The 16675-nt window shown below is 38.4% G+C and overlaps 1 protein-coding gene across 2 annotated transcripts in view; it reads left to right on the top strand.

The window, feature by feature from the left end:
- CDK14 (cyclin dependent kinase 14) overlaps positions 1-2369 on the top strand; it is a 2110677-nt gene extending 2108308 nt beyond the window's left edge. The window contains exon 15 of one of the 2 annotated variants that reach the window (XM_085631156.1): positions 1282-2369. The gene's annotated coding sequence lies outside the window, so the exon portion shown is untranslated. The remainder of the gene's footprint in view (positions 1-1281) is intronic. The other variant, XM_085631160.1, reaches the window with a different exon arrangement.
- Positions 2370-16675: the final 14306 nt, after the last annotated feature.

Here is a 16675-nt window from a genome sequence, read left to right as displayed (position 1 = left end):
TAGGAATTGATGGAAGTAGTGTGTACATGCTTCCCATGGCAACTTCGGGCGAGGATGTAGCCTTACAGCTAGAGTGGGTGGGGAGAGGATGTACCCCTATGGCTAGAGCGGTCGTCCTGGAAGCTGGGGAACCGGGTTTGAGTCGCGGCAATGGTGCTCAACATCCTGTAATTCTGGGAAAATCACTGAATCTCCCCGTGCCCAACAAAAATGAATGTGTCCTTCTGTAACGAAACTGGTGCTCATGTAAAGCGCTCGGATACCTGATATCCTCGGGTTTAGTCCTCGCTATATAAAACTCTAACAAAAAAAAAAACCACTGCCCCTCTAGGCTTAACCAGGCTTAACCAGATAACTTCCTAACCACCTAATTTATAGGGGTAACCAATATAATTACTGTACTCCGGAAGACCAGGCTTTTCAGATAGGTGTTCAGATGAAGAATTCAAAGGTAATTTGATAATGCCAGATCCAGTTCCTTCCTTTGCATCCAGGTGAACTCTTATTCCCTCTTATTCCAAAGTTCTTGTTTTATCTGCTCACCATAGCCCTTTGAAGTGATCTCTGTAATGTGTAGTGCTGTATGAAGCCTAAATAAACACAAACATATACATTCACTAGCTACTAAGGACGAACAAAATATGCCTTATGCTTGGAGGATTCTTAAACCATCAAATATTTCCCTTGGATCACATAGTTGAAGGGGCAATTTGTATGGTGCTGCTAGAGTGTCATTCACAGGCAGCAGGCTTAGAAAGAAACTGTTTTTAGTCTGGCTAGATAGTACAGCCGATCCTGTTGTTTCTAATACTTCAGGAGTGAGCTTTGGCTCTGTTCAGAAGTGTATTTCTCTCTCAATGGATGCTGTTGGCGGTTTAGTGTACCGTTCTGCCTTCTATTAAGTTTTTACATTGCAATGCACGAGGGGCTATTTTACATCCTAAAGATACACTAAATCATCACACTTTACATTTCTTTTTATCTCATAGATGCATTATATACAAAAAGAAATTATTTTTTGTTTTGTTTTTCCCACCTTTTGGTTTAGTTTTTTCCACTTAATCAGGCAAAATGCAAGCAACACCCATTGATTTTGCAAGTGCTTGTTGTTGTTGCCTTTTGACTGAATTGCTTCCTATTGATTTAACATCTAGATTGTAAATGTGCTTTTTGTATATGTAAAATGTGTGGGTGTGGTTGTGTTGAAATGTAAATGTACTTGTACCCTAAAGCGACCTTCTTTTTCAGCATTGTAATTCCCCCATGTGCTCTATTTTTCAGCTTCCAGAGGTCACGGCTGCAAAAGAAGCAACGAATGGACAATTCTCTGAAGACCTGCTGCTCTTCAACCTTCTCTTCTCTCCTCCTTGTTCTGAAGAATGTCAAAGCTGGCTAGACTGTGTTTCTCCCTGGAAGTTCTTTAAAAGCTGGGACACATTTACATGCCTTGTGATTTCAGTCAACTGCAGTAGGGGAAGATGGGATTTTCCTTACTTACACACGGCATGTGCTGTTTCCTGTCTTTTGTGTTCCGTTTGTTTGATTTTCAGCCAGGGACATTTCTGCAAAGATTGTTATGCTTTTATCTGCAGTGTCTTAAGACGACACATTTAGGGCCAGATGCACTGAGACTGAACAACGTTATTTCTTCCGACGCATCCACTGCCAGGGATAAAATCTATTTTAATGAGCTAAGTACTGTTCTGTTGTGGTGGGGAGACAGAGAGGAATCACTTCTATGGAAGCCTCAAAAGGACAAGAGACCCCAGCATTGTGAGTAACTGTAGCACAGACCTTCGCCAGCTGGTGGTGCTGCTTTGGAAGGGCTGACAACCAAACTGCATTTATGTTTGATGCATTCCATACATTCTTACAACTTAAATTGGCCATATTGACATAAAGTGGAAGCAACTCATCTCGTTTATTTGAATCTGAAAACGCACAATAAATTATAGCAGGCTTTGGTGAAATTTAAGTATGGCTGGAGTTATTCACGTAGTTTTGGGAACTTTTGCAATAAACGTGTTAGGTAAAATTACGCCACTTTGTTTAATTATCCACCATTTAATATAAAAAATTAGCAGGTAACGCTCAAACCATGGGGAAAAATTACAGTGAATGTACGGGAACAACAGAACGCGAGTGGCTGTTGTTTGCAGTGCTTATGTGTCATTGCACCAAAAATAGATGTGAGGATTCATTTAACGCTAAAATATAGCGGGTGATGACAGACTGGCATAAGGCACCATTTCAGGTGAATTAGCCATATTTTCACATAATTAGGCAAAAGAAAAGTACTCAAATATCATGCTGATCTGCCAAAACTCCTCATTTCTCTAACTCTAAGGGGAATAAAGTAGTTGTGAAAATTAGAAAATTGTAAGCGAGACCAAATGCCGTGATCTCGTCAAATGAGGGTTCTTCATACAAGCACTTGGCTCCAGCTTGTAACTAAATGAAAGTTACTGCAGTAGCCAAGGGAAGAGATAGTGGAAACCGTTGTCTCTGAAGCCCCTGGAGACATTTAAATTTCTGCCTCCAAAGTCAAGCTCCAGCCTAACAAGAGTGGAGGTGAGGGAGAGGTTGGTAGTGATTGTGTGGACATTAAAATCCTAATATTAATGTAGTGGACCTACACTACTAAGGCAAGGCCTTTCTTTTCCATAATAAACATTAAAAATGCAATGTTCTAATTAGGACATTTTACCCTCTGATGAGGACATTAACAGCCATTGTATATTATCCCACAAATATGGGCCATATCTCAAGAGGATGGAACATTATGAGCAAATGGGGCAATTTAAAGCTGTTGGATCTGCCTGCTTGTGCTCAATAATGCTATTAGCAGGCACCGCCTCGGACTTCCCTTGATACTCAGCCACACTAAGCAATTGTCACTGTTTGCTTCATCTCCCCTCTTTCTCTATACTTTCACTGAATTTAGAATGAAGGAAAATTCCAAAGTTTTTGCCTACATACTAAGACATATTATTGATACAGTCAATCTCCGCATACAATATAGGGTACTAATAAAATGTGATGGAACAATACCCTTTTATTGTTTGCATTGCATAACTGTTCGGTACTGCAAACAAGGTTCATTTTCTGATGATAGATGGTTTCAAACTACTGCAAATGCTTTGCAATAACTTGGGGACATGAACATGATTATTGAAAAGAAACATGCAAGTTTACTTTGGTGGACTAACACAGGTCCTGATTGTGCAGAGGTCTCGCTTTCAGCAAAAACCAAAGGTGTTAGTCATTGCAAGTGTTCACTGTACAGTAATGGGTTAGTAACACAATCTTTAAAAATAATACAAATATAGTCTGCTCAAGTCTTGACTGAAATGATTGTAAATGTTCTTATGTTTGTGTAACCAATACACATTATTTCAGTGTGGTTATGATAAACACAATTGCTTGTATAGGGAATGAAACACTATGAATTTGCTTTTTTTTGTGTTGAATGATTCAAAGCAAAATATGCAGTCACCCTGAGCTAAAATGTTGCTGCCCTTTTCCTTAGCAACTTTCTTCTTGTTGTTACTGTTACATTCCAATCTGATTATAAAAAGCCAGGGCACATGCTGTACCTCTGCTGGCTTGGACCTTCTTCAGGGAGTCATTTTAGGCGGACTTTAAAAATGTTCAATACCTTGAAGAAAACGGGAACACAGCCTGCCTTGTCTGGAAAGAGACATGCTGGATTAGGGGGAATGTGTTTTCACTTAATATTAAGCATGGCAATTAATGACTGTTCTCAGAACGTCCTGGGTTGCTGAGGATTCTGTTATGTTAAAAATGACAGTGAAACCTCGAGTGACATGTTTTTCCAGACTGTAGCATAAGTTTACTAGACAATGCCATGTCATTCGGGGATACCATTTTCCAGCCTTGAGCTTTTAACCACAAAATGCACTCTGGGAGTTTTAGTCTTGGTTCATTGCAACTGAATTGAATGAACTTACACAGCTGAAAACTATGGTTTGTCAAGGAAAAAAAATAAGCCTTCTTTAGTTTAAAATTGAAGTACATTCAAATGTGGCACAGTTTGTAGCATCTGACAGCTACAAGTCAGTCTTGAACTGAACATGTGTTTTCCTCTCTAAATCAGTTAATAGGTTCAAACCTATGCACTTGAATCAAATACTTGATCACAAACAGATGAAACATACGAAAACTCAAAATACCTCCTGCAGGATTCCATAAAAAGTCCCCCTTCTACTACCTATGAAGTTTGAGTCGGTTTAGAAAAGTGTTTTTTTATTTACAAAATCCTGGGTTCCCTCTCTGCCATTAAGGTCTGCATTTTCCAATTAAAATGTTCTATTCGCAAAGTAGAGAGCTTAAAATGAAGTATATAACAAAACCACTGTTTAAATAACTTTAATAGATCAGTCGCTGAAGGACGGTGACAAGGACAAGGGACACCAATTGGTTCACAAAACCTTTAAACTAAGCTTAACTTAATGTACCAGGATGTTGTATCAAGAAACCTTACATAATTGAATGGGCAATTGGCTGTAAAAAGCTTATATTTCCAAATGCATTTTTTCTTTTATTTTTCTTTATTTTCCACACACAATTAATCTTGTCTCTATGTAATCTGTGTTGCCATATTCTTCTTTGTGCACTTCTTGCCTCTTAACAAAATAGTCAGAAGAACTAACTATCCAATCTTGTGTGCATCCATAAGGAGGGATGAGCAGGCTTCAGTGACTGAGCCATAGCATGAAGAGTAGTGTCCAACACTTTTCTTCATAAAATGACATCACAATTGTTGTGTTGTCAATATACAAGTGAAGGATTTGAAAGATATAAACAAATAAAACCTTAATCTACTTGTGTGATTCCTGACATTGAGAATTGAGAAGTGTCTTTTAGTTAAACTATCATGTTAGTGTTAACAATTGGTAGTAATCAAATGTATACATCTGCTTTGAGTTTCACTTAATTAATTTTAATTAGAAAACACACAACAACATCATGAAGTTATCTTTCAGGTAACAGTGTATCTCTTAGTAAATTTTTTCTTATAATCAATTGCCTTTGAACATGCCTTTCTTGCCAAGATAAATCCACTCAAATGCGTGCTTCATTCTGAAGGGGCTATTGCATTTAAGCGGTAGATATTGTAAAATAATGTGTAGACCGGCAATGGACATGGGCACAGGGACAGAATGTACTCATTAATTTGATAAAAGCTTTAGATACCAGAATCTATGCATTTTGGCAGATAATTAGTACTTTCCTTTACTTTAGCTCCTCTACTCACCACTAACTAGTTAGAACAGATTCCCAATTACAAGTGCATTTCAGACATGGTCATGACGTAGGAACACAAACAATCCTTGCATTAAGCAAAAGACAAGAAGTTGTGATATCTGTTCATCTATACTGAACAACTATCTCCTTATCTGGCACCCACAGAGTCCTACAAGAAATGAGTACGAAGTTCCTCAGTGGGTCACAGAACACAGTAAGAGAGTTTATGTGATATCACGTTGTTAAAGTGTCCTCCAAGGAGGAGGGAATTCCTCCTTTCGGAACTAGGGCCCTCACACACCCAGCAAGCTAGGTGTCATTCTTCATCATATGGGCCTGCTCCTCATCGGGTCGGCGCTGCAATACCCGACGGGCACCCATAATGAGCATCCCAGACACTCCAAGATGGCTGACATCATTCATTAGCTTTTCGGCCGTTCTGACAAGAACGTCACATGACACACTCCTCCACAGCTGAAACCAATTGGCTTCCCGCCCCGGCCCCGCCTGCAGCATGATGCAGGTAGAAGAGCGAGCCCACACCGAAGGACATTACCATCCCAGTTGCAGCGGTGCGGGGTAGGTCTACCACTGGGCTTCTATTTGGAGCAGGTGAGTATTGAAGACGCTTTGACAATCTCCCCCAGTCTTCAGCAAAAGGCAGAGGTAAGCGATTGTGGAATCAAGTGCTGTTCAGGTTGAGTTAAGAACTACTCAGTTCCAACCGCGTTTGAGTCAAACCATTTGCTTACTCCACTGGGTTCTGGGGGATTCTCGTCTGTTCTGCAGCTCCGGTATATGACCATGCTGGGTCCCCTGGTAGTCTGTAGTACTATATGATCTCCTCCCATAACTCGAGGCTTAGAGAAGCAGGGGTCTTTTAATAATACGAGGAGGACGGATGTTCTATCTTTGCCCTAACTAGCGCCACTGTTTTGTCATTGACTGACTGGGTTTCGAAATTATTCGACAAGCAGTTTTCAAACATACCAGCTAATCACTGCCCTTCCATTATCTTTATTCATTTTTAGACACAATACTATGTGTGTCTAGTATCCCGCTGTAACTGATGAGGCGCGTTATTACAAACATTAGGTGAGGTTTAGATAACTCTGATCACCACCGTTGTCACAGCCTAATCATCACTGTTGTTTTTATTGAGAGTCACTGGTGTGCTAAAATTACCACTTAATAGCACCACATACCTATAATTTTTATGAGTGATAACTACAGGTATCACTACGTATTGTTTGGGGGTCACTTTTGATCAGCATATAGGTCTAAACTCAGAGTGAATTTATGTGTGATCACAAATGCCTAACTAATGTATTATGTTTTCAAATATATTTGTATCTTTCACAGGATGGACTCTAAACCTGCGGGTACAGTCCCCATAGGACCACTGAGTGGTAGGTAGTTTTTCACCTCACGATTAGGTGTAGATAGTTTTCTTTCCATTTGGTCCTGAGGAATCACCACAGATCATTCTTGATTACTAGACGAGAAACATGTCGACCATCTAGGAGTTTAGTGCTTTTTTGACACATTATAGTCGCCTCTCCTAATCCTTATTTTAACCAGGCTGGGATCCTTCCAGAATAAAGTTTATTTAGAGGATTCCCTCCCCTGTTTTATCTTGAACATCCACCCTTACATCTACACGTACTAGGCCCCTCGCAACCACGGCACCTAAACGGCAAGGAACAAAAGATCTCCGGTAAAGAGCCCCTTTATGGGTGCCCGTCGGTTATTGCAGCACCGACCCGATGAGTAGCAGGCCCATATGATGAAGAATGACACCTAGCTTGCTGGGTGTGTGAGGGCCTTAGTTCCAAAAGGAGGAAATTCCCTCCTCCTTGGAGGACAACCTATCAACGTGATATCACATAAACTCTCTTACTGTGTTCTGTGACCCACTGAGGAAGTTCGTACTCATTTCTTGCAGTATATCAGGGCATGTAAGTTGGACCTTTCCAAAAGCCCACTGTCCCTAATCGTTGATTGGTGGACCCAAAGAGTCCACCAGTTGCTGCTGCTCAGTTTTTAGCAACAGGCATATGTTTTTGGAATACCATAGACATTTATTTCTCACTGGGTAAAGTGCTGTAATTTCCAAAATTACCATAGGTTCCTATGTTTGCTGATGTCATAGGAGCAAGCAGTTCATGTAGGAATTGCTTCAGTTATGTATACTTTCAAAGCATGCATCCCTATAAAAGAACCATCATAGGATTCTCTTTAATTTTTTAGAATATTAGGATTTATGATGTTCATGAAACACAGGTCTTAAGTGATCATCAAAGGAGATAATACCTAGAAGAAGCAATTGTGTAAGTAGTGCTAGTTAAGATCCATAGATAAACAACTATGACTGCGAGGACGTGAGTGAAGTTTCTGGGGAAAGATATTTAAGATGATCGAAAGTCGTGAAAACTTGGCCTTTATGATGGAGCAATTTAATCAAATTGTGAGTTTGAATGATTTCATTGTCAACATAAGAAAATTACTTTAAAAATAGATGATCTGGTGGAAATAAATAACTGCTCTAAGATCTTAAACTTGAGCATTTTGAAATTTTCCAAAGTAAGGAACATATTTAAATGAGAGACATCAACAATGGGAACATGAGTTTCCAGGCCACTTAAAGGTGTTTTATCAATGTTAGTTTGGATGTTTCAAATTAAATAAGTCATTTTGACTTAAAAAAAGTTAATGTTACATTTTTTGAATATTTTTTAAAGCAATTGTCCCAAGTGAAAAGCCCCCAGAGGCAAACTATTTAAGGGTTGGCCTCTTTCAATTACTAATATCCATCAATAACAAAGAGAGATCCGGATTTTCCCCAGTTCTAGAGGCTTCTTGTAGTCAATGGTAGATTTCTTCAATGTAGAAATTGTGGGTTCCTGTTCAGGATCTTGAAAGCTATACTTCTAGTACCCTGGATAAAACTCGAGACACTATTTTAAAGTAAAAATGTTCCAATCAATTGTGAATCACATTATTCCATCAAAAGGTATTTTAGTGATCCTAATCCTTGGGGCCAATTCTCACAAGATGGATTACTGATTCACGAAATGCTGACTAGGGCTGTGGGAAATTTGTGTAATTTGCTTCGAGGTAACTAAGCAGAATTACACAAAACTACACGTAATTACGTGAAATGCAGATCTGCCGTGTGCTATATTTTAGCGCAAAATAAATCTTTGTATGAATTTTTGGTGCAAAGATGCATTTATGCAGGAGCACCATGAGTAACAGCTGCTCAAGTTCTGTTGTTCCTTTCCTGTGTGTATGCAGTACATTTTTACTGGCAATTACTGTGAAGTGCTCCATTCATGGTAATTTTTTACCTTGAATGGCGTATATTTACGCAAAGTGGTCTAATGGCGTCATTTCTGAAAAGTACAACATGAAATTCCCAAATTACGTGAATTACAGCAGAGCAGTTTTAATTTCGTTCAGGCCAAATGTGACCTAAAAATTCATAGGAGATTTGTGAGACCCTGAGCAGATGTACTTAGCAACAGCATTTAAGATACAATTAATAATTTAATTAAAATAAATTAAATTAATTAAATTACACAACCTATCTACGTTTGCGTAAGTTAATTTACACAAGGGGCTCCTGAATGTTCTATTTTACATGATACAGGCAAAATTCTTAAATTAACTTTGACAACTTGACAGAATCCTGAGACAGGGCACAGCCTTATAGATACAGATGTGGGACCAAATATTGGCATAGAAAGGGCTAAATAAAATTAGCATATATGAAACGTGGGCATCAAAATTGGGGCCATTATCTGGAAGACCAAATTTGGTGAGCAAATTGCCTGACAATCAAATCCCAATGGATCAAAAACCCATCATAAATTAAACCAAGAGAAACAACAGTTGTGCTACCAGATATGATGTCTTCCAAATACATTTTCTACTGCATTGACCACTGCAGCTCATCAAAAAAGATCCAAATGAGAGGTACACATTCAAGGGCATTATGAGGGACAGCGGGGTCAGAGAGGGTTGCATATTCTTCTCTAAAACAAACATGAACTATAGGGCTTATAAAATCGATGTATTGCCCCACTACAGTGTGTCACCACATTTAAAATGACACCTATGGAAGTGCAAAATTGAAGGAGAACCAGAGAAAATACTGAAGAGCTACTTATTGGATATCCTTTTCTAAATTAATATACCTAGAATAAAAAGTACAATAATAACTAAAATAGTGAATACTCAAAGCAAGAGACAACAACCTATAGTATACATTCCACTTGCACGTTACAGTATAGAGTGAATTGGGTCATTTTGGCAGATATTTAAGATATTTAGCTTTGGTCATGTCTCATTTACAGTTTTGTGCACCATAATATACACAATTCCCTGAACCTTTGTTGTCTTTCTAAGGTAGCTATAGAAATGCCAACACCACAGCACTCTGTTACTTCTAAGTCTTTTGCATTTTTTATTATTTTCTATTCTGTCACCTGATGCAGTCCTGAAGTCCGCTAGTCCTCACTGGGTGAATTCTGCCACCTTGTTCTTTTTCTTTCTTAGGCATCATTGATAAGGTTTGTGAGTTTATATTTATATGAAGGAGCGGTGCACCCTATGCTTTAGTCTATTCCAAGAAACTACTTTTATGTGACTATTCTTGATTTTGTAATTTTTTTAATAAAAATTATTTTCAGGCTCTACAGTGTCGGGTGAAGTATTAATATCCTTAGAAATACATTGAGTGTGTAAGGACCTTGACTGTTGCACTATAGGCATACTATTGTAAGCACTGTAATTACAATTGAAAAATGTATTTCCATTCAGCTTTCACTTCTTGAACTAAAAATCAACCCAAATGCATTTCCACAGCCTCACATACTGATGGATATATTTGCTCACAGCTGGTTGTGCATTGCAGACCAGCACAAAGGCGTCCACAACCTCATTTGTTGATTCACAAAAGAGAGACACATGCAGGATACAAGTGGTTGTATGTGCAACACATGATCCAGAGCCAACCCCCACTTGAATATGCTGAAGGTAGATACATACATCTCTTCTGCATACTCATCAGCCAGGCACAGCAATACTGCCAGACGATAGACTTTTTCCCAGACAGAGCAAGCTACTCTCCAATTTAATTTGAAATTCTAGTGGGAAACCATGTTAACCCTGTTGGAAATTTCAGTTGATTGCAAAATTTTCTGATGTATCCACTTATGTTTTTTGTGTGCAAAAATGGCACAGGAATCTCCTCACCCCAGAAAATGTGGATTCCAGGAAAATCTGTGGTTTCTGGGTGGGACGATGGGAGGAGAGATAGTCTGAATTACATGATTTTGGAAAATACCATGAGGGAATAATTGTTTCAGCACCAATTTCTACATGCTTTGCTTGATGTTGAAACTTGACAACACAGTTACTATTTTATAACTACTTAGCTGGAGTTTACAACAGGGTAAACACCTGGGCTTGTAAAAAGAAGCTTATGCACTATGGAACATGCCAAAAAAACACAGAGAGAACAAGAAAAATTGTTGTGTGTTGAGCATTGTGTATGTGGCTCGGAGAAAACGCAGCCGAATACGCGCAGATAATTACTTACTCAAGTGTGCCTAGCGCTTAACACTTTTATGTACCACAGCAATGATAACATGAAATAAGTGATATCCAAACTGAAGGCACATGAAAAAGTGTCTGCACGGTAAAGCATCTATTCAGATGGTCTGGCAACACTCTAAAATGCCAGTGGCATGCAAATGTGCAGGTATACACAACTTGTACGGCACCATGCAAATTGTATCACTGAATTTCTATAATTTTCTTGGGTAGGTTGTAAAGGTATTTGCATAAACACAAATTCTTCATAAATGTAACCCTCCGTCTGTGAAACCAATCTACAGTCTGTTCTTTCAGCAGAAGACACTAAATTGCACTCTGGTCAAAGAGGGCTTATTAGAGGATGCATGAAGGATATAGAGGAAAAATGCATTCATCAACAAGAGCCGAACATGTATGGAAATGTATAATAAATGTTGCATTATTTGGTACAACTTGTAATCTGTGGATACGGTATAATGAAGATGTTCTGGTATGTCACCTGTAACTGTTGTTTTCTTGTGACATAATATGGAATAAAGTGACAAAGACTTTCTGTACAATATATTCTCAACGGTACAACTGCAGAGGGCTTCTATCAACTATAAAAACAATCTCTTTGCATGTACATTAAAATGTGTCAGAGAACACAATTGTTTTATATTTGAGGACGAACAAGTACTAAAAGTACTCTGTAGTTTTTGAATAAAGGTGATCTGTTGAAAAGCATGCATGTATTGTGTTGTTTTTGGAACGTTTTATGAAACGGAGACAGGGTCTGCTTCTGGAATGAGTACCATGTCAAGATGCTGCTCTTGGAGCTGTGGATGTTTAGAAGGCTCAGATTGCTACAAATGACCCAAGCATCAAACTTTAAATATCGAAGACCAGTAACAATCTGGTGGAAATGCATCTGTCCTGTCTTTATAGGTTTTAAACTTGAACTCATGTGCAGGGGAGTGGAAGTAGCCTTACGGCTACAGCCGTTGGCCTCGAAGGTGAGGAACCGGGTTCACGTCTCGGCAACAACGTTAAACATCCTGTGATTCTGGGAAAATCACTCAATCTCCCTGTGCCCAACAAAAATGAATATGTCCATCTGTAACGAAACTGGTGTTCATGTAAAGCGCTCTAATACCGGACATCTTCAGGTCTAGTTTGCGCTATATAAAACTCTAAAAAATAAAATACAAAATGTACTAAGAATTTTGTGTGAGCATATTTAGAAACTCTCAAGAGAAAGTCATTAGAAATTACATGATCAGGGTTCAGTTGTTTTTGTAGCCATTATTTGGTTGTTAGATCATACCTACTGAATTAGATAGCATTGCCAATATTAGCTTTCCTCTGCAGTGGGAGTGGGCTGCAATGGACTGGAAATCATGACAATTAATTTCCCCTCATCCCTCCTATATAGGTCACTTCCAGGATGAGGGCCAGTAGGGTTAACCTTCAGCTGAGTCCATCCACTTTTTGCCAGTCACTGAGACATTATCCGTACACTAGTACACTGACATGTTCATCCTGATTCTTAATAAACTAGTTTTTAACTTGCATACCTGTTCAGGGTGGAGATTTCTTTAAATCTATAATGATTTCACAGCAGAAGTTTATTTCTAGCTCAAATTGCATCATTTAAAAGGGAAAGACTTACACAGTTTGTGAAATAAATGTAATCACAGCATTGCACGAATATGAAATAAGACAGGTAGACCAACCACGATTGGCACTAAAATAGGCCAATGGACTAATTCACCTTAGGCTGAGATACATTTGTCCTTACCACCCACATGGCTTTATCCAGAGACTTAACCTATCTACAGTCCTTTAAGGGCCAATTAAATAATTATTTAAATCACATCATACTAACATCTAATGCAATCGAATTATGTCAAAAAGCTAAAACCCCTGCCCCTGATGGGATTTCTTGTGACTTCTAGTCTCTGTTCTCTTTAGCATCTAAGTTATTTTGAGCTGTATGACCACTTTTATAAAACATGCTAGGCCCAAAGTACATTCTTAGAAGCAAGGGATTTGCTGGAAAAAATGATACTTTATAAAACAAAAAATGACCTTATATCTCTAATTAACAATGACTTTAAGATCTTTTCAAAGATAAGACTGGAATCTTTCATCTCCAATGTAGTGAAAAATTAACTGACAGGTTTGTTAAAAGGAAATTTCATCTGACAATGCAGTATCTTTTTTTTAAACATCAGCAAAGATCCTTCACTTACTGTACTCTTTGTAGCCCTTGCTTTAGATGCTGGGAAAGCAGGTGATTGGTTTGGTTGGCGTTTTATGGAAAAGGTCTTAAAATGGCACGGTATTTGATCTAAACAGTATACTATCTATATTACATAAATCACCAAGGACTTCTTTTTTTAATATTCAAACACCTTAGTTTGATATTAAAAGAGGTACAAGACAAGGCTGTCCTTTATCTGCTCTTCCATTCATATTTTATGTACAGCATTTCTTAGTTTTAAAAAAAATCAGCAAAATTCAATATTAAGAGATTTCACTTTGGATCCCATGAAATAAAATATTATGCATATATGCAGATGACATTATTGTATGTGCTAATGACCCTGCATTCTCTTTAACTGTGTTCTATGAGGAAGTTGCTAAGTGCTCTACAGTATTTCAATATTAATAGGTCTGATGTATTTCCCCTAAATAGATTTTGTCTTAAATATATGTTTAAAGACTATAATTTAATGTGGAATATTACACTAAGAGTATGATTTTCCCACACTATTAAGGACACCATTCGTGGAAATTTAGAAATTTTCAAAGAAGTTAAGAATTGGTCTCCTCTTAATTTGTCATGGTAAATTCACTTAAGAGTCTAGGAAAATTGTACCTGTCCCAAAAATCCTGAATTCTACGTCTGAATTGCCGGATAATTTAACAGAATAATTTTTTAACTCTATATATAGAATATTGTTTTTATTTCTTTGCAATAATAAAAAGACACACATTTCATTATATAGATTAAGGCTAGCTAAAGGAGAGGGTGGATTCAATGTTACAACTTTTTCCATCATCACACAGCTTTGTGCTTAGACGTGCCTGGCATTGCTTAAGATCATTTTAAGCTCTTGAACACCCAATGTGAGTTAATTTTGAAAGAGCGCTTATTGACTCTTTTCTTTTTAAAGCTTTTCTATGTGTATATCAGAGACCAGTTTCTGTTTCTCTCCCTTTTTTGAAGAATAAGTGTAAACTAGTCTCATCTCATGTTTTATATTACTCTACAAAGTGATCTACTGTTCCCTGTTTTCCTATTAGGTATAACACATACATTAAAATGAATAATAGGGAGAAAATGGAATGATATAAAGATATAACAAGCGTGCATCAATTATTTGAAAATAATATTTTATATAACTTGTACCAACTGCAGGATAAATATAAACCTGGGCAGAGTTCGCAGAGTTGCACTACGTGAAACTCTGCGAAGTGGTAAAAAAACTCCGCCACACTACGCGGATCTCCATGAGCGGCGGAGTTTGATAGAAAAATGCTGTTCGCGGTGATTGCACAGCGCCGGACGCTTGTCCGCAGGCTTACCTTTTCTGCCACTCGAGTAGATTTTTACTCAAGCGGCAGCTTTCTCAACGTGAACGGGCAGTTTCTCGACGAGAGCGGTCGCGAGCATACGTGACCACTCGCAATGAGAAACCTGACACCCCCCGCATTGAGAAATCTCGCCGGGAGGTTTATTTTCCACACTTGCCAACTTGATATTGACGATCGCGAACGAGGAAAAATCTCACTGGGAAGTTGATTTTCCTCACTCGCGCTCACCAACTTGGCAGTGGTAAACTCGAGCAAGGAAAAAAACTCTACTCCACTGTCCGTTCGCGGAGTGGAGTTCACTGCCCAGGCCTAGATAAACAGCAAATTCCTAATTCATATTCTGGACAATATGATCAATTCAAAGATACTATACAAGATTTGATTAGATTTTCACTTAATACCACCATTATGGATGATAAGAAAATTACTAATTTCAATTAAATAGATGTGTCTTCAAAAGCTTTTATTAGTTATGGCTTTGTCAATTCATGGCAATTTGATAAAGATAAACATAAAACTGAATAAGAATTGGAAGGAAAAAATATATCAATATTAGTTGGTCTCCAACTGTGGAATAACATTCAGAGAAAATTCTGTCTGCTTCCTGGGATGCTAACACCACACCAATATTGTACTTTCTGTATAATGTATTATTTTGTACTTCTTTAGCCCTTCACACGATGAATTCCTCTATATCTGATGGCAGTTTTGTCTTTTTTAGGGGACAGCACAACTTTGTCTAAATGTTAAGGGATTGGTAGGATCTGCACCTGCTGTAAGATAGAGGGTGTTGAAAAGTATTGGTACTAGCTCCAGCAGTGGATTGAGCTGTTATGACTCATTGACTGTTATGACTCATTTATAACTGGTACATTCTTATGTGTCTTGGAGGGTGCCCAGTGGTACTCAAATGTATTTATTGGACCAAAATTAATTACAAAGAAGGCAAAACAGTACCAGAACCAATCCTCTTCATACCAAACCATGCGAAGCTAGTCCCATACAGATCGAACCAGTACCAATATTGAGGCAAAATTGTCCAAATTGTCTTTTCAATTTATTTTTCAACAAAAAGGAGGTGGAGCTAATCTCCCTCTGCTTGGTACCATTGGAGTATGGATAGAAAGAACACACCTCAGCACTGAAACATTTTATTTTACTGGGATTAGCATGGTATTGTGATGACTACATTCTGAATTGACCCTAACAGTCACACAGTGTAAGAACGTCGAAAAACCTCCAGTTTGGTTGTTAGGTGTAATTTAACTTGAAGGGATTCCACAATGACATATGAAAACCTTGTTATCAACATTATCAATCAATGCAAGCAACATTAGAAATTGTACAGTGTCTTTTATCTATGTTCTTTGTATATATAATCCCCATTGGAGCACTGCTTTGTCTGCACTATGAGCACTTATTTTATTGATTGTTACACTTGATTGGAGTCAAAACATTACAAGATGCAGACAATATCAGTCCTTTGTTTGTCTTCTTTGTAATTAATTTTGGTCCAATGAATAAGTCTGAGTAAATCTGGGTTCCTTCTATGACACATAAGAAGGTACCACTTTTGAGTGGGTCCTACGGGACAATTGTTTTATTTAGCATATACCTACCCTGGTCCATGTGGGCAGGTATGGTTGTCCTTTTTATTTAAACACTCTACAACAAAAGACAGCACAAAACAAAGGCGCAGCGAAATAGAACTAACTAGGAAAACTGGGGCCACTGAAAAAGGAAGGAAAACAAGAAACATGAGGGATTCAATAACAGATGTGAAGTAGTTGGGAGCAAAGAAACACACAGAAAATAATGGGAGGAATTCGTGCAATTTGTCTAACTACTGGCAATCGTTCAGGGTAGTATCCCAAACCATCGTTATTTTGCTCACCATGCAGCCGCAGTTTGGACCCAGCTATATGCAAATGAGTCTTGACCCTGCTGTTCATGGGAGCAGTACAGCCCAAACCGCCAAGTCAGGTTCTACTTGAACTGGAACACAAGCAACCCAGGACTGGTTTCACACTAGATATGGGTTCATCAGCCGGGTACAGCTTGGTTCCAGTGGCACAGTGAGAATAGGACCCACGTCTGGGCAAACCCATGCCACTTTGAGTGGTACATGAAACACACTAAAGGTGATGTGAGGAATGCGAGCAATTTGTCTATCCACTGACAATTGCTCGGGGGAACAACGCAACCCATCCTTCTTTTGCTCACC

This window comes from Triturus cristatus, chromosome 10 (assembly GCF_964204655.1).
Source record: "Triturus cristatus chromosome 10, aTriCri1.1, whole genome shotgun sequence".
Classification (NCBI taxonomy): Eukaryota; Metazoa; Chordata; class Amphibia; order Caudata; family Salamandridae; genus Triturus; species Triturus cristatus.
Note: the sequence above shows the minus strand (reverse complement) of the source record. Positions and strands in the feature narration are given on the sequence as shown.